The sequence below is a fragment of the Bos indicus genome, chromosome 27, assembly GCF_029378745.1.
Source record: "Bos indicus isolate NIAB-ARS_2022 breed Sahiwal x Tharparkar chromosome 27, NIAB-ARS_B.indTharparkar_mat_pri_1.0, whole genome shotgun sequence".
NCBI lineage: Eukaryota > Metazoa > Chordata > Mammalia > Artiodactyla > Bovidae > Bos > Bos indicus.
In genome coordinates, this window is record NC_091786.1 from 5,928,669 (window position 1) to 5,954,744 (window position 26,076).

At 46.3% G+C, this 26,076-nt stretch overlaps 1 long non-coding RNA gene across 6 annotated transcripts; it reads left to right on the plus strand.

Annotated features, from left to right (window-relative positions):
• The first annotated feature begins 1,089 nt into the window (after positions 1-1,089).
• On the plus strand, positions 1,090-25,800 carry LOC139180169 (uncharacterized). 6 transcript variants are annotated; one of them, XR_011564473.1, is made up of 5 exons: positions 1,093-4,355; positions 9,616-9,690; positions 10,609-13,180; positions 13,904-13,989; positions 19,688-25,800. It is a non-coding gene; the product is annotated as an uncharacterized lncRNA (long non-coding RNA). The 6 variants fall into 6 exon arrangements; XR_011564474.1 differs by having other exon boundaries at positions 1,105-4,355; positions 10,609-12,375; XR_011564470.1 differs by having other exon boundaries at positions 1,090-4,355; positions 10,609-13,989.
• The last annotated feature ends 276 nt before the right edge of the window (positions 25,801-26,076 follow it).

Genomic DNA, 26,076 nt, shown 5'->3' on the forward strand with positions numbered 1-26,076 from the left:
CCTGAAGCGGGAGGTACTGGGATTCCTGAGTTTGTAGCCAAGTCGGGCAAAAGTGTCGGGGAGCTGGGGACCGAAGAGTTGGCATCTGAGGTGGGAACAGTCTTGTGGAACTGGGATCATACCTGTGAAGCTGCCCCTCCTTCTGGGGTGGTTAGTGTCAGAACTGATCTGAAGCCCTGGACACACAGTTGGTGTCAAGAAGGGAAAACACACAAACAAAACCCTCTCAGCCAGGACCTGCGAACCCTCTGTAATCTCAGTTTTAAGCAACCACTCTCGACTTCCACCTCCTGTTTTTCTGGCTCAACCCTTTGTAGATGAAGAACCTAGAATCCTTGACCTGATGCTGCTAAGCCCCTTCGCACGCCCCCGGATTCAGCCTGTTTTCAGGACGCCTCATGCACAGCGGGTCCTGTCTCCACACTGGCCCTGCTTGGACGCCTCCTTCCCCTTCGCTTGCCTTCACTCCCCACGACTGCTTCACGTGGCACCTTCTCCTTCAAAGCCCCGTCAGCTCCTCATGCCCACTCTCAGCTGAGAGACGTCATGACAGGTTTTCAAAGAAAATCAAAGCAACCAGAAGTGAACTTCCCCAGTTGTGGCCCCCAGGTGTGTCTACATCTGTGCCCACATGTGGCGTGTGATTCTCTCCAAGCTCCCTGCACACCTTCCTATCTCTTCTCCCTGCCCCCCTTCCCCAGTCCCCGCCACCTCCTTTTTCTTTCAGCATCTTTGGAGAGATTCTGAATGGTTTCTGTTTAATGATGACTCATCTTTGCCTGGAAAATCCCATGGATGGAGGAGCCTGGTAAGTCCATGGGGTCGCTAAGAGTCGGACACGACTGAGTGACTTCACTTTCACTTTTCACTTTCATGCATTGGAGAAGGAAATGGCAACCCACTCCAGTGTTTTTGCCTGGAGAGTCCCAGGGATGGGGGAACCTTGTGGGCTGCCGTCTCTGGAGTTGCACAGAGTCGGACACGACTGAAGCGACTTAGCAGCAGTAGCAGCAGCATCTTTGTCCAGGTGAAATATTCCTGCACTATTTTTCTTAATTTATTGTATTTAACTGCTTGCTTTATACTGATTCTTTTTTGTTTGTTTGTTTTTTAATTTGTGCCAGCTCTTAGCTGTTGCATGCAGAATCTTTAGTTGTGACACATGGACTCTTAGTTGTGGCATGTGGGATCTAGTTCCCTGACCAGAGATTGAACCTATGCCCCCAGCATTGGGAGCTCAGAGTCTTAACCACTGGACCACCAGGGCTGTCCCTGCATGATCTACTTTAAAGAGATTTTGTAGGGGGGTAGACAGAATTGGGTTCCAGGCTACAGGGATTTCTCCCTACGATGTATGATTGTTACTATGAATACCTTCTTTCAATGGGTAACCAATGAGAATAACACAAGTGGACCATCCACATTCTCATAACCAGATTCACAATTGCTGCCTCCTAAGCAGACTTCTTCCTACCAGTGTGGTTCCTCATGTGATGGTTAAGTTAGCACATCTCTTCTTCATGAAGCTGAGCTTCCTGTGCTATACAGAAGCTTCCCATTAGCTAGCTGTTTTATATATGGTGGGTTTATAACAGTCCTTTACCTTCCCTTCCTGAATCCAGTCTACATATGGCTACCAAGTTATTTCCAGATTGCAAATTTGGCAATGTTATTTTCTCATTTAAAGTCCTTCAGTTTCTCCTCTTTGCTTACCAGACAAATCCAAATATCCAAACCTGAGTCTACATATCCTACAGTGTTTCCTTTTTCTTTAGCCAAAGGACACATGACTTCCCAAATTCACATTGAAATCTACACCTTTCTATCTTTGCCTATGAGCTTCCTTTTTCCAGGACTGGCTTCACCACTGTGTGTGTATCTGCCTCATAAATACTGACTCATCCCTTAGACCATAAATCAAAAACTGACCTCACAGCAAAGTATTCTCAACTTCTTCCCCTGCTCCCACCCCCACACCATAGGAACAGGAACAGCCCTTCCTTCCTTTAAGACCCCTCCTCCTCACTGCAGTGAATAGTGATGAACTGTTACAGTGTGGATCTGTTTGATCCAGTTGAAAGCCCCTGGCATTCTGGGAGCACATTGTGTTCATTTTGTACCTGATTCTGGCTAAGTAACTGGAAATCGTGGGAGCAGAGGAAATGGGTCTCAGGAAGAATGGTGCTGAGCCAAGCTGCCCTGTGCCTGGAAAGGGGGCCAGGAGAGTGCTAGAAACTGAGAACCAGGTGATGCCCGAAGGGACCCATCTGACTGTTTCCTATCTTTGTGTAATTTCTCTCACTTGAGTGCTTCGCCCAGAAACTTCAAGGATTAGATTACTATACTGGTGTAACATGAAGCAGGAGGATAAGCCTACATTCTGAGTAACTTACTTCCTTTTATTAAGCAGGAGGACAAACATATTTTCCCCAGAGGCAGATAATTTGGCTTTTACTTAGTGCAGGAAGTATCTTTTTGCTAAGAAACCGTTCATCAGAACCTAGTGTCAGCAGGTGTGAGGCCTAGGCTCTGATGCTGTAGCATCTCAGAATTGGAGGGACCTAAGTGAAGAGGAACTAAAAAGCCTCTTGATGAAAGCGAAAGTGGAGAGTGAAAAAGTTGGCTTAAAGCTCAACATTCAGAAAACGAAGATCATGGCATCCAGTCCCACGACTTCATGGGAAATAGATGGGGAAACAGTGGAAACAGTGTATTTTTTTTGGGCTCCAAAATCACTGCAGATGGTGACTGCAGCCATGAAATTAAAAGATGCTTACTCCTTGGAAGGAAAATTATGACCAACCTAGATAACCTATTCAAAAGCAGATACATTACTTTGCCAACAAAGGTTCATCTAGTCAAGGCTATGGTTTTTACTGTGGTCATGTATGGATGTGAGAGTTGGACTGTGAAGAAGGCTGAGCGCCGAAGAATTGATGCTTTTGAACTGTGGTGTTGGAGAAGACTCTTGAGAGTCCCTTGGACTGCAAGTAGATCCAACCAGTCCATTCTGAAGGATATCAGCCCTGGGATTTCTTTGGAAGGAATGATGCTAAAGCTAAAACTCCAGTACTTTGGCCACCTCATGGGAAGAGTTGACTCACTGGAAAAGACTCTGATGCTGGGAGGGATTGGGGGCAGGAGGAGAAGGGGACGACAGAGGATGAGATGGCTGAATGGCATCATTGACTCGATGGATGTGAGTCTGAGTGAATTCTGGGAGTTGGTGATGGACAGGGAGGCCTGGCGTGCTGCGATTCATGGGGTCACAAAGAGTTGGACACGATTGAGCGACTGAACTGAACTGAACTGATCATCACATTTTCCAGATGAGAAAACTAAGGTCCAGAAAAGAGAGGCTACTTACTTCCCAGGGGTCCAGAGGCAAGTGGCTTCTCTGGAGCCACAGCCCTGGTTTCCTGACTCTAAAATCAGTGTTTTCTCAGTTAATCCTAAGCCTCAGTAATGACACTCTTTCATGGAGGAAATGTCTAGAGTTCTGCATAATAATCAGAAGAGAAATCAGAAAATAAGAGAAGATTAAAAAAGTGAAATTAAGCAATATTGTGCTATTTCCTTTTATGGACACTTAATAATATTATTCCCAAATGATTTTCGTCGTTTTCAACCTAAACCAATTTTTGTCTATTTCAAATACATCTGATGAAGCACCCTCTGCAGACCAAGGTAGTGAAGACCCCAAGACTTTTGCCTCTTCTCAGCTGAATTTGTTGCTTCCCTGCCCCTGCCCTCTACTTCCCGGCTGATGCGATGGTTAACGCGCACGTCTAGGTATGATTTACTGCGTTGTCTCCCCAGACAGGTTTTCTCTCTTTTTCTTGCTGGCATGCCGCCCTATTTCCTCTTGATTTCTTCCCTTCTGCAGGGGGAGCTGACCATCTGAGCCCTAAGGCCATGCCACGGTGTCACAGAGAGCTGTTCTCCTCCTTCTACCCCCTCCTGTCCTCAGTGTTCCTGGCGCTGCAGCAGCGCTCGGACCCTCCCACACCCTCCACTCGCCCAGGAGCTCAGCTCTCGGGGGTCGGCAGTGACTGGCTCCCTGAGCTTGCTGAGGCAGGGGCAGTGACAAGTCCCCTGCATTTTGCAGCCTCGCGTCCCTTCCAGTCTCTGCAGATGAGCCAGGCCCGGGTACAGAGGCCCTGGGCGCCAGGCGCTGGCCCTTGGGTCCCTGCCAGGAGGCGCCGCGCGTCCGCAGGTGCCCACTCAGTGATTTCTCTGGTTCACTAGTGCCTGGTGATGGGAACACATCGGGCTGTCAGGGCGCCTCCAGGAACAGGCCCTGGAGGACGAAGGAGAGGCTCCTCAGGCCCTGCTGCCCACAGGAGGGAGAGGAGGTGAGTGAGCAAAGCCGAGGGCCCAGGCGGACGGGGTCTTGGTTCGGGGGACCCCAGGCGGGAGCCCGAGGACCAGGCGAGTGGCCATCCTCCCGTGGTCCCCGCTCTGCGTCGGGCCTCCACACCTCTCGGAAGCGCCTGGAGCCACGCACCTCAGAACCGGGGGAACCTGGGGGTCAGCTCACCCAGCTCTGGCATCTCTCTGACGAGGGCGCGGAGGCGCCACGAAGGGACGTGACCTGTAGTCAGAGGCGGAGCCGGGACCGGAGCCCGGGGTCCGAAGCCTCGGTCCAGCGTCATCTTTCCACACGACATCCCAGAGGTGTCTGAGGCTGCTTCTGAGGGAGCGAGGGGGCTGCGGGACGGGACACGCGCGCTGGCGGGGCCGGCTGTGCGTCCACCCGGGGCTCAGTCCTCCTGACCTCGGTGTGGTCCTGCTCCCCGCGGAGGGAACGGCCGCTCGAGGTCGCCCCCCGGAGGCCGTCTGAGGTCGTAGGGAAGGTCCCAGGGCGCTCCGCACGGAGAGGGTCCCGGGGCGCTCCGCGTGAAGTCGGCGCAGTGCCGCCCGACGCCCGACACACTTCCGGGCGCAACCGACGCTCATGGCGGCCGACCACGGCCCAAGACGCAAAGCCGCCCGTGCGCACGTGGGATGGTGCTTCCCCCAGACCGACCTGAGGCAGAGCGTCGGGGGCTTGAAGCGCCCCTTCTTGTTCTCACTGGAAGCACGACCCCGAGACTGGAGTGTGTGCAGAGGCGGGCAGGCCGGGGGACGGGGGTCCTGAGCCCCTGATTTAGGAGCGATGAGTGAGGCCCCTCGGGGTCCAGCGCGGAAGGCGTGGGAGCCCGGGCTTGAATGGGAGAAGTCTGGGCACAGACAAAGAAGGAGAAGAATCCCACGTTCCTATGGTTCTGTCAAAGGTGCTTCCTGTTTCCAGGCTCGAGTTATTCTTCGTCTGGCTCACACCTAAGGGCTCAACGCTGAGGAGACTCAGTCTTAGGTTTTCAAGACCTTGGAGTCTTGTAGGTGAAACAAGGTCGACAGGTAGCAGGACTCCAACTCATTCATGACTCAAGGACGTCATTCTGTTTCTCTAGGGAGAGAACGAGGGCTCAGAGTGAGGCCTGTCCTGTCAGAGTGGAGTCAGTAAGCTCCTCAGAGCAGAGCCGGGTGGGAACAGGGCTGCCAGCACCTGACAAAGAAGAGACGTGCTAACCCAGGGCCCCATGCTCCCTGGCCTGCTCTGCTGGAGGAGCACGTGGGGAGCAGACTGGGGCCTTTTATGGCCCCAAAACTGAAGAAGAATTTTATGAGATTCTTGTGACTGCTCTCTCTCCCTCCCTTCTTCCCTCCATTTCTATTTTCTCTCCTTTGAAGTCTCAACCATCCTTGCCTTGGACAATTTCTCTCACTGCCCAGACATCCTCCACCGATTTCTCTCAGGGTCAATAAATAGTAGAGGCTCGCATTCATAGGCCCAATGTGTTTTTTTTTATCTCGCTCTAACTTTCGTCTAGTCAAGGCTGTGGTTTTTCCAATGGCCATGTATGGATGTGAGAGTTGGACTGTGAAGAAAGCTGAGCGCCGAAGAATTGATGCTTTTGAACTGTGGTGTTGGAGAAGACTCTTGAGAGTTCCTTGGACTGCAAGGAGATCCATCCAGTCCATCCTAAAGGAGATCAGCCCTGGGTGTTCATTGGAAGGATTGATATTGAAGCTGAAACTCCAATACTTTGGCCACCTGATTCGAAGACCTGACTCATTTGAAAAGACCCTGATGCTGGGAAAGATTGAAGGCAGGAGGAGAAGGGGATGACAGAGGATGAGATGGTTGGATGGCATCACCGACTCGATGGACATGGGTTTGGGTGGACTCTGGGTGTTGGTGATGGACAGGGAGACCTGGCGTGCTGTGGTTCATGGGGTCGCAAATAGTCGGACACGACTGAGCAAGTGAACTGAACTGAACTAACTTTTCAGACAGAAATCTTGACATAAATTCAGTCATCTCAATTTTGACTCCACAAGAGTGATTAGACTCAATCCCAGGGTCACAGAAGCCGTGGGTGTTAGTGTTGTCATTAAAATTCCCTCAGTTTCTTCACTGGACACAGTCATTTCTGACCCAGGGACATCTTGGCTGAAACTACAATTTGTGCTTCATGCATGAGTTGAAATTCTTCATTAAGTTCTGGAAGAAAAATCAAAGATTTTTATGGAATAAATCTCATATTGAAAAAAAAAGGATGAAAGCATTTATTTAAAAAGAAAAAACTGTCTTTAAATAACTGTTTTTGAAAAACCTTTTTTCATTTTTGAAGACTGAGGAAGTTGATCTTTGACGTGAAAGGAGGAATAAGAGAAATGAGAAAACAGGGGAAATGGGTAGAAATAAGGTAATATTTGCATTGTGGTAACAGATAGGAGTCTTCCCTGGTGGCTCAGCAGTAAAGAATCTACCTGCAGTGTTGGCTATCTGGGTTCAATCCCTGGGTCAGGAAGATCCCTTGGAGAAAGAAATGGCTGCCCACTCCAATATTCTTGCCTGGAGAATCCCATGGACAGAGGAGCCTGGTGGGCTATAGTCTGTAGGGTCACAAAGAGTCAAACATGACTAAAGAAACTAATCACGCACACACGCAACTGAGAAAGATTTAGCAACATAAAAGACATCTGCCACAGGATAAACCCAGGACATGATTTTGACCTTGTCTGGCCACAGATTCCTCTTCTGTAAAGAGGAAGTTGGCTTAGATGATCTCCAAAGGTTCAAGCCATTGTGAGTCAATGCCATTCATTGAGAGCAGAATATAAGAAGCTTACACATCAGAATCAAGGAGGTTAATTCCTACAGATCCATAGTTTTAGGACTGGAAAACTATTGAGAAGTAACCACAAAAATCTAAAGGAATAAGATTTCAATGTGGGCTAGTGACAAAATTTTTACTCCTAATTCATAGCTTTTCTTATGCACACAGTAGCCAATTATAAAATATAGCAAAAGAAGGTGACTGAAAAAGCAAAACCATACAATATTTAAGAATCAAGTTACAAAAAAAAAAAAAAAAAAAAAAACAACACTCTGAAGGACCCAGAAAGGTTATACTAAAAGGAGGAAAACATGTAAAGGGAAATCTAGTTCTTAGACTCAATCACCCACATGTCATTTTTTTTTTTCTTTAGTAAAACCTGTAATTTCAATGAAGAATCAGTCAATAAAGCGATAACATTATGTTTAACTTGATGGAGTAATTTAAATGTTATTTGGTAATAGAGAATCACTGAGCATAGCCATGCCCTCTGAAAGAGACTGAAGAGGGAGATTTGATTATCTTGAACTGGAGGAGCTGTGTTATTAATAGCTCAGATCACTTAGTGCTGCCTCTGGCAGAGACAAACAGAAGAGCAGAAGGAACAGAACCGTCTCTGACCAGGACTAGGTAGGTGCCAGGCAGGCTGTGTGGTTTAGGTGCTCTGATGGGTGTACAAAATGTGTCCCGCCCCTGTCCTCCCACAGATGGCCTGCTGTACTTGGATCACTAGGGTGGCCCTGATCATTTTCAATTCCTTCTAATCATGTATGAGCTTGTTTCTCTTCCGTGCAAGACTAGGTTTCCTAAGAGGACAGAGATGTGAACTCAGACATCAGCCTTCCATATGAGACATGTGGGAGTGAGGGCATGTCTGTGGGCTCAGGAAATTCATAGTGCTGGATGGTGCAAGCAACAGTTCTCAGGTCACTGCTGGGGACTTGTCTGTCATAGGTTTTCAGAAGAGCCTCCATTCCAGGACTGAAAGAATTAAGAATGAAACCAACCAGGAATACAGACAGAAGTAGATAAACATACTAATAAATATCTTTGAAGAAAACCAAATGTAATCTCTAAGGGTAGTTACAAATTTCATCTATTAGATGAGCAAGCACAAAGCCAAAAGCAAGCCAGAAACAATTTTTGCAACACATATAATATAGGATTAGTGACTTTAAATATACATGGGATTCTGAGAAGTCAGCAAGGAAAGATGAATAGAAAAATGGGTAAAGTGTAAGGGATAAAAACATTTTTAAAATGTTCAACCTCAGAAACAATTTTTTTTAATATATTAAAACAAAAAAGAAAATATTATTACCTCATTCAATTTGGAAAAATTGAAAAAATTCTTAAAACCACTAGTAATGAGAATATTGACTGTCAAATATACTTTTTAACATTGTCAGTAAGAGGATAAAGTGGTACAATAGTTTCTAGCATGGGCAATTGGGAAAAACCCATTAAAACTTGAAAAATGCATATATATATATATATATATATATATATATATATATATATAGATTCCACTTGTAGGAATTTATACAAAAGTAAGTGTTATATAAATTTCTCAAGATATATGTATATATATGATCATACAAATTTATGAGGCAAATTCATTTGAACAGATACTAAAATTTTTCCAAGATAACATTTAAGTGGTAAAAACACATTGGCATTGAGTGTGAAGTAAGATTCTATGTTTTAAATTAAAAATAAATATTTACACAATTTCATTTGCAAAGGAAAAGAGCTGAAATATTCTGAATTGTAGGTAGTAGTTATAACTGAAGGGTGGGCCTATGGGTTTTTAAAAAATCTTTCATTTTTGCATTTACTTATGACCTGAAATTTTGGGTGTTTTTAGTTGAAACTTTCTGATGTGTACTATTTTTTATAATCAGAAAAACTATGATAGATTTAAATGAAAGTAAACATTAAAATTAAAATCCTAGAAATAATTGGGTATATTTCTCCACTAATTTTTAACCAATACAAACTCTTTCTTCCTTTAACGTGGATTCTTTAGGAAGATTATAACCCACCACCATTCTGGATCTTCCTTTCAAGTAGCCCTGAAGATCCAATCAACTGGGCTCTAAATCTTTTCTAATGAACCTTCTCACCCACAAGGGGCTGGCCTTACCCTCCTTTTGTAACAGCCGGACTCCCACCCTACCACTGGCTTTGGATGCTCCAGCCTCTGCCTCACGGGGACGCCGCCTCCATGTGGGCACAGGAGGGCCTCAACACCAGATCTGAAACCCCAGGTCTGAGCAAACCCAAGGCGAGTGACAGCTGGGGCTCAGGGAGCCAGAAAGGATGGAGCAGTCACACTCCTCCCGCCAAGGCAGACGCAGGGCCCCGGGGTAGGAGGTCATGTCTGCTCTGGTCCTGGAGGCCCTGAGCTCCTCGGACTTCTGACTGTGTCCTTGATCCTTCCCACCAGGCCTTCCGGGACCTCCGTTCCAGGACAATGAGGCTCCTCCATGTCTTCCTCACCGCTCTCTCGATCCTCTTCCAGGTACTGCCCGGTAAATACCAGTCATGATGCCCTTTCATATCATTACTTGGTTTTTCCTTCCCTAAGTCAACCATCATCAGAAAGTAAAGCTTGACAGAGCTACTAGTAGGTCACTTCCACACCCAAAAGTAGGCATTGAGTGATTAGAGAATTCTTTCCAAAGCATGTTGTTGCATCTTCATGACCTTAAACGTCTTGTTGGTGGTAACTTTCTCCCTCCTCCCAATTCCCTGGAATAATCTAGATTATTTGTGAAGTAAATCAGTTGAATTACTTGACTGGTATAACCCAGTATGAGACAAACTTCCTTTATTCAGGCCCAGACCGGAGACCTCTTGCCACCCGTCACAGTGTGACCTTGAGTTCCACTGGACAAGGCTTCCATCTGACGAGCCTGTGAGAGCTGGGTGGGTTTTGCATGATGGGGAGTTGGGGTGACTGGTGAGGCACACAGGGCAGTGGTTACTGACCCTGCGGTTACCACCCAGGTGTTCCTGTGGCAGGAAGGAGATAGATAGATATATATATATATATATTTTTTTTTTTTTTCCTTTGGCTGTGCTGGGTCTTCCTTGCTGTGCGGGCTTTTCTCTAGTTTTGGAGAGCGCAGGCTACTCTCCAGTTGCAGGGCACACATTTCTCGTTACAGGGGCTTCTCGCTGTGGAGCCCGGGCTCCGGAGCACAGGCTCACGATGGTGTCTCAGGGCTTAGTTGCTCCCACACGTGGGATCTTCTCGAACCAGGTTCATCAGCAACACTGACATCTTACATCAGAACAGAGAGTGAGGGATACGAGGGGGACGTTTGCTATTGGTGTTTAGCTGGGAAAGAAGGGGATCCCAGTCAGATGGTGAGACCCCCAGATTTCCTCATGGGACTTCCACGAGGCTTCATATAAATGTCTTTTCCTTTTCCAGACAGCACTAGGGTGCTCAATTTTGAAAGACCCTGCTATCTTCAGGGTGGAATCTGCCTGAAGCAAGGGACGCCAAGCTGTGAGCCCTTCAGAGGACCCTGCTGGGCATTCACTGTTTACTGCAAAATAAAGCCGAGCTGATGGAGGCAGCCCAGCTGAGGAACCCGGCGAGAGACCCTGAGCAAGTCTCCTCTTGTGCAAATAAAAGCAGACAGTTCTCACATCTACACAATCGAATGTTTTATCATTAGGACTGATGTTGTTTTCCATGGCAGGGTAGGCAGTGGGAGGGAGACAGTTATTATGCTTTAAATTCTTGCCTGGAAAATTCCTTGGATAGAGGAACCTGACAGGCTACAGTCCATGGGGTTGCAAAGAGTTTGGGAGGACTGAGCGACTGAACACAAATGTTGCAACAGTGTTTTCATTCACAGAGCAAATGTGACCCTTAAGCCACTTTGGCCCGAGGCTGGAGTCCTGAGAGAGGTGCGATCATGCGGTGTCTTCCTTGTTCACTTGTCTTGTCCAAGGCGTGGCCCCGTCTGTAGTTTGCTGAGTAGGCCGCCTCTCTATACAGGTGTCACTCTCCTCCCTCTGGGGAGGGAGCAGGCCCTGACAGGACCACAGCTCTCTACAGTTTACAGAGCAGGTTTAGGGCGGGAGGACGGAGACAGGGTGCAAGGTTCCCAGGAAGCGGGGGACAAAGAGGAAAATATGTGACTCAGCCAAAGTCGCGTATTTCAAGCCTCAGCATCATCATAAGTTATAATAACTGGTAATGAAAGTCACTGTGTTGTTCTTTATAAAAATTATCCTGCTTATTTTTGCAAGTTTTCCCTTTACAGGGAATCTTAAAATGAGCTTGGTCAATATAAAAATATTTTTAAATCCTAATTTCTAGATTATCACTAGTGTATGGAAAGTCGTGAGCCAATTTATCATTCTTTTAAAATGTATAGTAATTTTCACTTGATTCTAATACTTAAACCTTGAGGAAGGAGACCAGTAGAACATCCTGCAGTAATAAAGAATTCAGTATCTAGAGTCAGATTCCTGATTCCAACTTTAATTTCACCACATACAAACTCGAACACCACACTGAATATCTCTAGTCTTATTTTTTCCTCATGGATACCATTAGGGATGATATTAGTATTAGACTAGTTCTGGTTGTAGGAAGGCCATCATAATCACCTTCAATACGCTTCACTTGGTGGGTTCTGATTAATTGCATAAATGTAGGCTGAGTAATCAGCCATCATCTTGAGATGAGAAGGAAAATACAAGAATCCTTGAGTCAGTCATTCTGAAGACATTTGTTACAGAAAAATGCTTCATTAAGAATAAGGGGGATCATTTCTTATGAGAAGCCCAAGATTTTCTGGGTGAAAAAACAGAAATCTCACCCCCAGCTGCTGAGACTTAAGTTAGGGATGGCTCAGCCAAAGCCCAGTGGAGAAGGCAATGGCACCCCACTCCAGTACTGTTGCCTGGAAAATCCCATGGATGGAGGAGCCTGGTGGGCTGCAGTCCATGGGGTCTCGAAGAGTCAGACACGACTGAACGACTTCACTTTCACTTTTCACTTTCATGCAGTGGAGAAGGAAATGGCAACCCACTCAAGTGTTCTTGCCTGGAGAATCCCAGGGACGGGGGAGCCTGGTGGGCTGCCATCTATGGGGTCACACAGAGTCGGACACGACTGAAGCGACTTAGCAGCAGAAGCAGCAGCAGCCAAAGCCCGGAGACAGAGGAGAGAAACAGCAGGGTAAGGAAAACCAGGAGGAGGGTGCCTGGATGTCTGTTAGCATCACTGATGCCATCTTGGGCTCGTGCAGCTCCTGCCATCCTTCTGCTGACCCTGCCTGGAACTGGCCTGTGTGGTGAATCATGTCTCTGTCATCAGGGTCTTGAAGTTAATAGATATTGTTTAATAACCATTAGGACCAGGCAGCCTCTATGCTCTGTTAGTCCCCAAACAATGAGGATAACCTTCCCTGATGTATTCCCATGTGACTAGTTACCCTTACACAAATCTTAGGAAAATAGATTCCTATTTCCAACCCCCCACCCCCATTCACCAGGTTAGCAACAAAATATCCCCAGTGGCTCCTCAGAGGGAGCTTTGGAGTCCTGCTCTGTGAGTAAGTAAGGTGCTCCCCTGACCTTGGTAAAAAATGGACTTATTGATTATACCCAGTGGCCTTCTCATTTTTTGATCTCAAGATGCCATCTCAGTTTGGTGAACTGTTTTCATTCCTTCTGTCCTTCATCAGGGACACTAAGCCCCTGTCCCAAACTTGTTTTGATTCAGGCTTTGGCTAAGGAGCAAAGCCCTTCGACTTTCACTTACCCTGGAACTATGCTGTGTTTTATAGCACAAGAGTCAAGAACATGAGGCTTTATCGGTCATTAGACATCACCATGGCCTGGACAGGGCCCTGAATCAGCAGGGTCATTCCTAGAGCACAGATAAAGCCCATTGTCAGACGCAGGGGGACTGTCTTCTGTACAAACTGAGCCAAGTGACATGCTACAATAGATCGAAGACACCTCTCAGCATCTGAAGAGAAGTGAGTCCTAAACTGTGTGATAGTTTTCCTTCGCAAAGTCCCATTCAGTTAAGTGCAAGAGTGACTATCGGAAAAATAAAAGATTGTATCTTGACTATACTTGTGCCTGAGTTGAAGTAGTGGATGGTACTAACTCCATGAAAGCAAATGGGAAAAACGTCATCTAAACTATTAACATGTTCCCATAGAGTAAGTGCTCCATCAGTTTTAATCATTCTTTTAGATTTTTATTTTTTTGATGTGGACCATTTTTAAATCTTTATTGAATTTGTTACCCTATTGCTTCTGTTTTATGTTTTGTCTTTCTGACCACAAGGCATGTGGGATCTTGGCTCCCCAGTCAAGGTGGGAACCCACATCACCTGCACTGGAAGGCCAAGTCTTAACCACTGGACTGCCAGGGACATCCCATCTATTCATTCTTTTTTTTTTTCCCATCTATTCATTCTTATTTTTACTGTCATCATCATTGTTGTTCTCTTCTGGTCCTGCACCCATTAAGAGCTAACAAAAGAAACCCCTCCAGCTTTGCCTGGAACATTGTTAATCGTTGCTCCTGTTCATATCATGGGCTTTCGAAGTCCAGCAAATATTTTAGTTAGTACTCAGATCAGAATTGAACACTGTCTTCCACATGCAGTCACCCTGATTGGACCTATAAAAGAAGCTTTGGCCCGCTTTTTATTCAACCCACTGAAGTGCTGTTTGTTTTCTCCTTTCCAGGAACTTGGGAGGAGTCTCTTCTGAACCAGCCTTGAAGCTGTCTTACCTCCTCATCTTTGTTGTCTTCTTTTCTCAAGTGATCCCGGGTAAATGGTCTCTGGTATTTCCCTGTCATATCTGAGTTCAATTTTGTTACTCAAACCTGCTCCACTTTCACAGAGATACCCAGGTGTCCCCAAAGCAGCTCAGGGATGCTAATCTGGGAAGAGTAGAAAAGGGAAGTTTCCCAGCCGGGTTTGCAGAAGGCCATCTGGCCTGGAGGCATAGAGAAGAAACCCTGAAATCAATGGGAAAGAATGGAAACAAACCATCACCTGCTTTCTTTAAAGTCTAATATGATGACATAGTCATAACATACATAGTCTCCTTTTTTAAACCTTCCACCTACTGACGTGTGTCTGAGCTGATAGCAGTACCTAAAGTTTACCATTTGCCTCATTCCAGAGGCATTTTGTTCCTGGCTGCAGAGCACAATAAAAGAGGAAGCTTAGAGGTATTTTTTAGAAGGAGATAATTCATATAGGTAGAACCACGACATTTTGGGAAAAAACACAGATGTATATTCTGCCCCATATCTTGAGCAAGCGGTGGCAGGGATGAGAAAAGAAGGGGAGGCGGGGGTCTGAGCCCCTGTGTGATTGCTCCTCGCATCACAGAAGTGCTGAATGTCATGGGACAGCTCAGAGGGCAGTAAGATCACTTGGATGTGTGGAGCAGAGTGGCTGGTGTGGCTGAGAGGGGCTGGAGGGTCCCTGAGAGCCGGCGCCTCGCCTCCTGCAGGGTCTTGTCTTTTGCCGCCATGTTGTGCTTGGTGCCCAGCACCCGTCGTCCTCTGTCTCCCCTCACTCACTTCCTCCCATCATCACATCACACCACGTGGTCGCTCAGTCGTGTCCGACTCTTTGTGACCCCATGGTCTGGCCAGGCTCCTCCGTCCATGGGGTTCTCCAGGCAAGAATAATGGAGCGGGTAGCCATGCCCTCCTCCATGGGATCTTCCTGACACAGGGATCTATCCCAGATCTCCCACATTGCAGGCAGATTCTGGACCACCTGAGCCACCTAATGTAAATACACTCATCTGACCAATCATTCCTTTCCTAGGTCTCACTGCCCAGGGCTCCTCGTGCTTCCCAGGGCGTTAGCTCACAAAACCTGACAGATAATGAGCTAAGTGAGCAGGGGCTGGATGGATGCAATAGCTCTCCCGATGCCCACCCCCAGACCCCGTCCTCTGTCTGCTTCTGGGCAACAAGCCGCTCTCTGCTGTGGGCCCACAGGGCACAGTCATCGATTCTGTGGCCTCACTCAGATGAGTGACCCCACGTCAGTTTCCTCACTGGGCTAACTTTCAATCAGAGAGAAGGGGGTGTAGATTCCCTTCCTCCACTGGGCTGTGAGGGGATGTCCTGGGGAAGAATGAAGACAGAGCCACAGAACTCCTCATGTGAGATTCTCAGCGCAGTGCTAAGATATCTGTGGGTCCCAGTGATGGGCGGTCCAGGGGTCAGAGCTCCTGGGTCACAGCTGCAGTGATGAAGCCCAGGGTGGCATGGGTGGGCATCAGGACAGCCTCCACAGTGTGGCACAGAGCTGCAGGTGCGAGGACCCGTGATGAGAAAGCTCTCTGCTGGAAGCCAAGTGCTAGCACCTTCCCTCCAGCCTGTGGGTAGAATGAGCAGTTCAAGAAAGTGGAAACAAGGTTGATGTCCATGAGTGGGCAGAGTGGGGAGTGTGAGCCTACCACCAGCCCTGGCATTGACCCCACAGGGCATTGACCCCTCAACAATCTGAGGCCAATGAGAGCCAGCCCTCTGACCACTCAATCTGGGTTCCCAAGTTGGTGACCTCTACTAATGACCCAGACCAGTGGACAGGCTGGACTTAGAGGGTCCTTGGGGGGCCCTTGCTTATCTCCCCTACCTCCTAAGAGGCAGGAAAAGCAACCTTTTTTTTTTTTTTTAAATTTTTGGCTGCGCTGGGTCTCTGCTGCTGAGCCCGAGCTTTCTCTAGATGCAGTGACTGGGGACTCCTCTCTAGTTCTGGTCCTCAGGCTTCTCATTGCGGTGGCTTCCCTTGTTGCGGGTCCTGGACTCTAGATCACAGGCTCAGCCGTTTGGAACATGGTGCCCCGAGGCATGTGGGATCTTCCAGGACCAGCGATCTAACCCGTGTCCCCTGCACTGGCAGGTGGACTCCCAGCCACTGGACCACCAGAGAAGTCCCAAATCAACCTTAGTCCTGGTTTGGAGCCAGGCGGGCTATTCCTTTTCCCTTTTAGAAACCTCTCTCCCCTCAGCTGGTGCCCTATAATTCTAGGTCCTTGGCTTCAGGGTCTTAATGTTTAGATCTTTAATCTTAATTGTAAGACTTATCTGAGAAACCCTGAAAGCAGGCCTATGTTCTTAGCCTGGGAATGGTGAGTGACCTTCAGAGTATTGCTGACACTCTTCAACTACGTGGGGCATATGTGTGAGTATGTTCACAGATTTTAGTAAATATCTGAGGGCTGTGCTACCATCTTGTCTTCAGTGGGATCCCTCGCCAGGAAATGAAAACACAAACGTACAAAATTTTAATGTGCTGTTTCCAAAAGACATCTGATAACCCCACAATGGCGCATTTCAGAGGGCACAATAACAGGCTGTAAATGTCAGCCCAAGAGAGCTGTTTACAGTCTCTGCTCCTAGTTTCCAAATTACAGCATAAAATTTCTATTCACAACAAATTTGAAATTCAGCCTTTCTCCTACTAAACAAGCAAGTATAATAGGAGGGACAAAGTGAGGGAAAAGAGGCGCATAAGACAGAATACTTTCCTGGCAGTGTATTTTGGGGATTCCTGGTTGGACTGAATTATTTCTTCCCCCGGATCGTGATCTGAAGACTTTCTTCCAAAAATAGACATTTTTGTTCTTTCTTTAGGATGTAGAATGCTTAATTTGTGTGACTCTCACACAAGTGTGTGCCTGGGAAGAAAATAAATGGTCTTCATCACATGGTAAACACTTCCGCTGTATGATGGACTCATGTTTGATGGAACTTCCTGAATTAAGTGAACTGAGGAATTCACATTTAATGGGTCATCCCTGAATTACATTGGAAAGCTGAAGCCTCATTCTATCATTTTCTTTATTCATCGACTATTCTGTCAGCATCTATTGAACAGCTACTGTGTGCTAGAAACTGTACTGGTAGCTGAGGCCATGGAACCAAAGTCTCTTCTCTTACTCAAGTTGGGTGAACGAAGGATGTCTTCCCAGTGAAGGCCATGTGTGAGCTGAGACTATAAAAAGCGAGTACAAATCAGGCAGGGAAAGTCGGAGGACAAGTAGCGTAAGTGTGTTTCAGTGTGAGGAGAACACAATACGCCAGAAAGACAACTGCCACTGTGTCAGGGGTTAGTATGCGAACCAGGCTGAGATAAGATGAAACTCGAGAAAGTATGGCCAACAGGTGAAGGATCTGAGACACTAGAGAATTTGTCCTTCATCCTTTTAACAGAGAAACACTGAAAATTTTACATGGAGGTGTGATGAGGGATGGGAACATGAAGAGACTGGAAACTCAGAGGCCACTGAGATTATCAGCAGCGACCACAGCTGCTTCAGAAAGCAGTTTGCTGTCTCTTGTGACGTTAAGCACATGTTGACCACGTGGAAACCCATATGCCAATGGAAACACAGATATCCTTCCACAAAGGGACACAAAACCTTGGTGACTTTTCATACTATAACACGCACACACACACACTCAAAGCTCTTTCCCCCAGTCCATACATTTGTAGACAGAGACTAACAGGTTGGCTTTCCTGGGGCTCAGTGCTAAAGACTCTGCCTGCCAATGCAGGAGACACAGGAGATGTGGGCTTGATCCCTGGGTCAGAAAGATCTCCTGAAAAAGGAAAGGACAACCCACTCCAGTATCCTTGCCAGGAAAATCGCACAGACTGAGGAGCCTGGGACTCAGTCCATGGGGTCACAGAAGAGTCGGACATGATTTAGCAACTAAACCCCACCACCACCAACAAATTAGGTTGTGGAGAGCATCCATTTCAACAGTCACAGGAGCAGAGACTGAGACCTAGGAAAGGCAAGGCCTGTCCAGAGTTAATCAGCTAACGAGTGGTGTGACCAGACTTCCAACTGAAATCTTCCCATCCCATTCATGACCTCATGCACTCAGAAAGACCCCACAGGACCCGAGTGAACAGTGGCTCTTTTTAAACAGGACTCAGTGGTGGGGCTCCTGCTGCTGAGGATGCTCCAATGCTGAAACTAGACTCTGCAACAGTGTTTCTTCCGACTCTTGCATTCTCCAGGCAGGATGACACACCCACGGGTGTTCTGATACTTGCAGGCACCACCCATTTTCTCACATTCAAGATTTTTCTTTTTTCCTTTCCCTATAAAGGAAGGGGAGGTGAAAAAAAAAACAAATAAATAAGGCATATGTAACTAAAGCTACCAGAATTCATCTTGTATAGCAAGGAACTCCAAATTACAGTCCACAGGGACACAACTGGTATTCTTCTTGGTTTGGTGTGACCTACAAGCTTAGAATGTTTTTCCACATTTTTTTAAATTATAGTAAGAACTGAGTAGGGGCCATAAATTGTCCTATAGGAAGGTGATCGTGCTCATTCATTTAAACAGGGTCTATGGGGCTTCCCCTGGGCTTCCCTGAGGGCTCAGTAGTAAAGAATCCGCCTACCAATGCAGGAGACATAGGAGATGAAGGTTCGATCCCTGGGTCAGAAAGATCTGGAGAAGGGAAGGGCAACACACTCCAGTATCCTTGCCTAGAGAATCCCATGGACAGAGGAGCCTGGTGAGCGACAGTCCATGGGGTTGCAAAGAGTGGACCACAACTGAGGGACTACACAACTGGACCTACTTGGTTAATGAATTCTGAGACTAACTGACGTTTCCCTTCAGGGCTGGGGCCCTCAATTGCCAGCACGAGAGTCCTGAGAGCGCTTTGCTCGGACACAGGACCAGCAGCACCCACGGTGGTGGCTGCTCCTCGGGGGTCGGGGGGTCTCATTAGAGCACCCGGGCCCTCCCAGGTTGGCGAAATTTAAGCAAGAATTAACTTTGGCTCTTTTAAGATGCTAAGATCTGGAGGTGCTGTCACCACAGCACAGCCTGGAGCATGCTGTCACCTGAGGAGGGCTGCAGGGAAAATGCAGGACCCCTAGTTTAGCTTGGATTGCTGGTGAGCAACACATAACCTTGTAGGATAAGTATGTCCCGAGTGATGCACAGATCACACTTGAGCTAAAGTATTTGTTGATTTTATGTAATTCAGTAAGTACATTAGTTTTCTGGGATTGTTGAATAGTTAATAAAAACAAGGTCTTTGGAGTCAAACCCTCTTGGGCTTGAGTTAAAGTGCTCCCTACACTCAATCTGCACTCCTTTAAACAAATTACTTCATTTCTTAATTCCATCTTGTAAAATGGCCTACCCCATAAATATTGCTATGAGGAATATATTTGGGATAAGACATTAAAAGTTTCATTGTTTTGGTTAAAAAGGAAGTGGTCAACATTATTTACTATTATTATTAGTGTTACTGTTAGTCACATGGAAATGATTTGTAAGCTGTAAAGTCCCCTGTAAATGTTTTCTATCACCATTACAATTTATGGGTTTACCACCAACTAGTTAAGGGCAATCTTGGGAGGCTATTTTTCACTTCTTTAAGCTTCTCTTTCATTATTTGTAAAATGGAGCATGTTGCATATGCTATGCTTCTCTCAGATTTGATATTATTCCTTTTAGCACATCACTGGATGGGATGAATCAACTTGACCTTCCCTACTCTAGGCTCCAAGGTCATCCACCATATCACCCGACCAGTTGCATCTGCCACTTAACCCGATGTTTTCTGGATAAGACACGCAAGTAAGAGGAAGAGAAGGTACAGTAGCTTCATGATGGGAAAGGAGTTTTCAGAATTCCAGGTAGAACCAGCGTCTGGTGGCACACCTGAATTAGGGCAGGCGATCTGGGAGAGAGTTTGAAAACTTCAGCTGGAAAGAAAGTGCTTTTATCCTTCCAGAGATGTTCAGCTGGGCCTGGGCCCAATTTGAGGATGTTTCATCGATGGACACATGGTCCAAGTGTTTGCTGTCGTAAAGGAAGAGGTTTGCAAGAAGTCAGGGTTTCCACATTGATTCTCACTTCTGCTTATGGCTCTGAGGTTTGATGCACTTTTGGGGGAAAAATCATTAAACATTGAATTCTGTTAGAAAATTATTCATTTCTTTTTTTCACCTTTCTTTCATGTCTCTGCATCTGTCCACTTCTCCTTTCAGAATAAACAACCTCATCCATGGGGTCGCAAAGAGTTGGACACGAGTGATTGACTGAACAACAACAAGCCAACATACATACACCTTTCACAATCGAAAAATGAGAAGGAATTTTGGAAATTAAAATGGTCTTTTTTCACTCTCAACATTTTTTTTTTTTGCTACCTTCACAGAGAGAATTGATCCATCCTAAGCAAGCTCTTGCATAGACCACAATCAGGTGAGGCTTTATGGGCTACAGTATTTCTTAATAGAGGTAATTCATCAATGTATTCTTGAGTGAAAAGCACCAAAGAATACCAGATAAGGGGCTTCTTAGGTGGCCCTAGTGACAAACAGCCCCACCTGCCAATGCAGCAGATGCAGTTTTGTTCCCTGGGTTGGGAAGGTCCCCTGGAGAAGGGAATGGCAACCCACTCCAGTATCCTGGCCTGGAGAATCCCATGGACAGAGGAGCCTGGTGGGCAACAGTCCATGGGGTCACAGAGTTGGACGCAACTGAAGTGACTTAGCACACATGCATACCATGTAAATCATTGATATTTTTCTCCATGTCTTTCTTCTCTCCACTTGGTTTTGCTTTACAGTGTTCATATCTCTCTTTTTCTTTATATGTAAGTCTCCAAAATAACAAGTCCTGTTTTATTATTTCACAGTCTCAGCACCTAGAACAGTGCCTGGCATAGAGCAGGTAGTCAAACATTTTTTTCTACGAATACGTACTAGTATGGAAGACTCAACATATAGGTGAATGAATAAATGGATGAATGGAGGGAATGAGGGAGGGAAGGAGAAAAGAAAGGAAGGCTTGGGCATAATCCTTAGGGTTTTGAGGGTCTGGAGAGAGCCCATTAAGTTGCTTTACCCCAAAGTGTTCCCGAGCACAAACACCCACTCACCCACTCCCAACATAACAGGTCAAAGCAGGTCATAATACATCATGGTCTCTAGCCTTCCCTCCCTACCTCTCTTCCATCTTACCTGAACTATATGTTCTGACATTTTTCTCTCTCTCCTGAGGCAACTTAGCAATAAAGTGTTTTCACTTTTAATCTTTTGATCAGCATTTGAATCTTTCACTAAGTGGAGATCTATTTTAGTTTAGTGACATCAACCTAAAAATAGAGTAAGTGTTTGTAGGAAGCTGTTTAAATAAGTCTTACTTAATTCTACAGAATAGCTGTGAGGGTTTTACTTCCTTGGCCCCAGCAACAGTACTTTCATAATAATAAAAAAGAAAGTATAGACTACAGGCAATTGGCCACATTTCTCTCTTGTACTTTTATACTGAAAGTGATCCATTACACTGACTCCCTAAATGTTATGCACCTATTCCCACCCCTTCTTCAACCACAGATGTCTCTCTCTCTCTCCTGGAAACCTACCTTGCAGTTGGCTCCTCTGCCCTTCTCAGGTGGACTGCAGCAGAGACACCTGGGAGCCCCTGTCCATGGCTACACAATTATCGGCCAGGTCAACAAAGGGCGGAGGAAGGGGTGAGTGAGGTCACACAGGATGCCTCCTGATCCCTGTTGGCAGGAGTCATCCTGGTGAAGCGGTGGGGGACCAGCCAGACTCGATGGCATTGTTGTCACCGAAATCTTGGTTTTCTCTGCCCACTGGAGCCAAATAAAATTTGCAGAGACAGAGTTTGGGGCAAACAGAAAGATGGCTTTAACCCTTAAGCCTACAGAAGGGAGAACACAATAGGTTCCTGCCTCAAGGAGCCTGTCTCCCCTCCATCGGGAATCCAGGGGATCATACAGTCGGGGCTCACAGTCAAGGGTTGGAGATACGGGACAAAAGGTGTAGGGGTCCTGAATTCTCTCTTTTTGCACTGTTTGGAATCAGTCACTAGGCCAGTGTCAGGTAGCTAGGTATTTGGGTGTGGCAGTTGGTCCCTGTGGTTGGGTCAATTGTCCTTTGGGGATTTCCTGGTGACTTTCTTCCTGTAATTCAAAAGGGGGAAAGCAAACCACTAGGGGTGGCTTCCAAAGAGAGTGCACCATAAAGTTAAGCATCAACATGAGGTTAAAATAGAGCAAAGAGAGGTACCAAACTACAAGGGGAGGTTTATGATGCACTAAAGTTAAATTCAGGACATGGCTAGAATAAGTTAAAGAATCATAGATGCAGAGTGTGGCTCCTGCAGAGTTAGAGGGCAACAGGTACAGATGTAGTTTGCATAATATGTTAGTCTTCTGAAAAGAAGAAACTTAGTTATCAATGCAGACTGTTGATTGCTAGCAAAGTAATGCTCAAAATCCTTCAAGCAAGGCTTCAACAGTACATGAACTGAGAGCTTCCATATGTACAAGCTAGATTTAGAAAAGGCAGAGGAACCAGAGATCAAATTGCTAACATCTGTTGGACCATAGCAAAAGCAAGACATTTCCAGAAAACATCTACTTCTGCTTCATCAACTATGCTCAAGCCTTTGACTGTGTGGATCACAATAAACTGTGGAAAATTCTGAAGGAGATGGACCACCTGACCTGCCTCCTGCAAAACGTGTATGCAGCTCAAGAAGCAACAGTTAGAACCAGACATGGAAAAACAGATTGGTTCCACCTGGGAAAGTAGTAAATCAAGGCTGTATATTGTCACCCTGCTTATTTAACTTCTGTGCAGAGTTCATCATGTGAAATGCCAGATTGGATGAAACACAAGCTGGATCAGGATTGCTGGGAGAAATATCAATAACCTCAGATTGCAGATGATACCACCCTTATGGCAGAAAGTGAAGAGGAACTAAAGAGCCTCTTGATGAAGCTGAAAGCAGAGAGTGGAAAAAGCTGACTTAAAACTTGACATTCAAAAAACTAAGATCATGGCATCTGATACCATCATTTCATGGCAAATAGATGGGGAAACAGTGGAAGCAATAGATGGCTTTATTTTTTAGGCTCCAAAATCACTGCAGATGATGATTGCAGCCATGAAAATAAAAGATGCTTGCTCCTTGTAAGAAAAGCTATGACCAACCTAGACAGCTTATTAAAAAGCAGAGACATTACTTTGCCAACAAAGGTCCATCTAGTCAAAGCTATGGTTTTTCCTGTAGTCATGTATGGATGTGAGTTGGACTATAAAGAAAGCTGAGCACTGAAGGATTGATGCCATTGAACTGTGGTGTTGGAGAAGACTCTTGAGAGTCCCTTAGACTGCAAGGAGATCCAACCAGTCCATCCTAAAGGAAATCAGTCCTGAATATTCATTGGAAGGACTGATGCTGAAGCTGAAACTCCAATACTTCGGCCACCTGTTGGGAAGAAGTAACTCATTTGAAAAGACCCTGATGCTGGGAAAGATTGAAGGTGGGAGAAGGGGATGACAGAGGATGAGATGGTTGGATGGCATCACTGACTTGATGGACATGAGTTTGAGTAACCTCCGGGAGTTATTGATGAACAGGGAGGCCTGGCGTGCTACAGTCCTTGAGGTCGCAAAGAGTTGGATATAACTGGGCAACTGAACTGAACTTTAGCATATGAGATCTTAGTTCCCTGACCAGGGATTGAACCCATGCCCCTTGCATTGGCAGCTGGAGTTTTAACCACTGGACCACCAGGGAAGTCCCTGCTTTTAGTTTTTGTAGCTGCACTAGACGGGGGCAAGAGGTGGAGATGGTTTGGGTCTTACCCCTGAGTAAGCATGAGAAATGAGACCCAGGACCCAGGTGGAAAGACTGCCTTGGACCAGAGCATGAGCCCATTTGGTTCATGAGTCACATGGGAAAGCCATCATCTTCCCAGTGCTGAAATGACAGGAGCATTCCTCCCATGCAGGAGTCCAACATGACACCCAGAAATGTTATGGCAATAAAACATCAACAGATACAAGAATGCAACTTAAAATTAAGTAGAAATTAAAAACTGAAATCCCAACAAAGAATATGATAAAAATTTAATATAAACAGTACCACCAAACTACACTTAATGGCAGATAAATGTTCCATGATAATAAAACAAACTAAAAATAAAGGATAAAAGGGATACAAGATATATGAGGTGTAAGACTGAGTCCCAAATACAACCTTTGAGATGAAAAAGGTTTGGCAGATACACCATGGGCATTTCTGTGAAAAAAGAAATATAAAGTTGAGTAAAATGTTGACAGCTGTTATCATTTTTTTCCTCCATTAAACACACACAGGTTTGTCTCTTTTGAGCTGCTAAATTTAGGCTCAAGGCATGATTTTAAGCTACTGCTGTATTGATTTCCTGTTGCCGCTATAGCAAATTGCCACAAGCTACGTGGCTTAAAGGAACACATACTTGTTACTGTGGTTCTGAGGATCCAAAGTCCCAAATGGGTCTCATTGGCTTCAAATTATGGTGTCAGCAAAATGCCGTTCCTTCTGGAGGCTTCCTTCCTTCTCACGCTTAGAAGCTGCCTGCCCTCCTTGGCTTATGGCCTCTCCACATCAGTGTGAGCTGATGAGAGGCCGGTTTAGCCTCTCAGCGTGCATCTCTGACACTGGTCTGCGTCCCTCCTTCATGTCTAAGGCTCCTTGTAATGAGATGGCATTGTGCACAGCCAGATACTCCACGTCATTTCCCTATCTTAAGGCTGAATGCTTAGGTACCTTAATTCACCTGTGCTGTAATTCTCACTTGTCATGTGTCTGCCCTTTCAGGCTACTGAAACAGAAACACCATAGGTCAGGTGGCTCTTTCTTTGCACTTTGTTTTTTAACTGAAGGATGATTGCTTTACAGAATTTCGTGGTTTTCTGTCATAGAAAAACAAGAATCATCCATGGGTTCACCCATGCCCCCTCCTTCCCGAAACTTGTCCCATCTCCTTCCCCATCCCACCCTTCTAGCTGGTCTCAGAGCCCCTGTTTGAGTTCCCTGAGTCACACAGCAAATTCCTGCTGGCTATCTATTTTACATGTGGTATTGTAATAGGTGGCTTACTAACAACAGACCCTTACTTCTCAGTTTTGGAGGCTGGGAGCTCCACGATCAAGACAGAGCAGGTGGCTGGTGGATGGTGGTCTTCTCCTTGTGTTCAGAGGGCACAAGGGGTGAGCCATCTCTCTGGGGTCTCTTTCATAAAGGCCCTCATTCCACCCAGGAGGGTCCCACCCTCATCACCAAATCACCTCCCAAAGGCCCTGTCTCCTAACACCATCCCCATGGTGACCTCAGCTTGCACTGAGGGAAGAATTAATGCAAAGACCAGAGAGCTGCTCACACATACAGCGTGCACCAGCAAGGCTCTTGGTTTAACTAGCAAACCCTCTGAAGAAACTGCAAGCAGGCTGAGGTCAGCATGCTCGCCCTGCCCCCTGCGGTCTCTGTGTCCTGTGCTGTGTTGTCTTCACTGAATTGTGCTTTCCACAGGACTTGTTTTTCCATAGCATCTAGTTGCATCATATCATGTACACACAGAGAGACATGCTTTGTCCATGTCAACTCTGTCATTCAGTTGATGACAATTTGTGAAGCAATGTCTCGTCTCAATGCCCAGCACTTACAGGAATAGGACAATCCATGCCTATAGAGATCTTACAGCCCAAAAGGGAATCGGAAGTGTATCCATGTGCGCACAAGGCAGAAGTAAGAAGCACAAACCAAATGGAAGTGAGGGCTGCAGGGGGACAGAGGAGGGGGGTTTCCTTCTGGAGCGGGGGCGGGGGCTTTCCTATGGGACTGGTGTGCTGGTGATTCTGGACCCCTGGGGTGCATGTTTGAGGGGAGATGCGGGGCAGGACAGGGTGCCCTGGGCTGGGAAGCAGGAAGGACAGGAGACATAGGGGCTGGGGAAGGTCAGGCCCCCAAGGAACAGGGGGTCACATCCCTGGGAGCACAGAGCACCCCACCATGATTCCCCGATGGTTCGCGTGGGG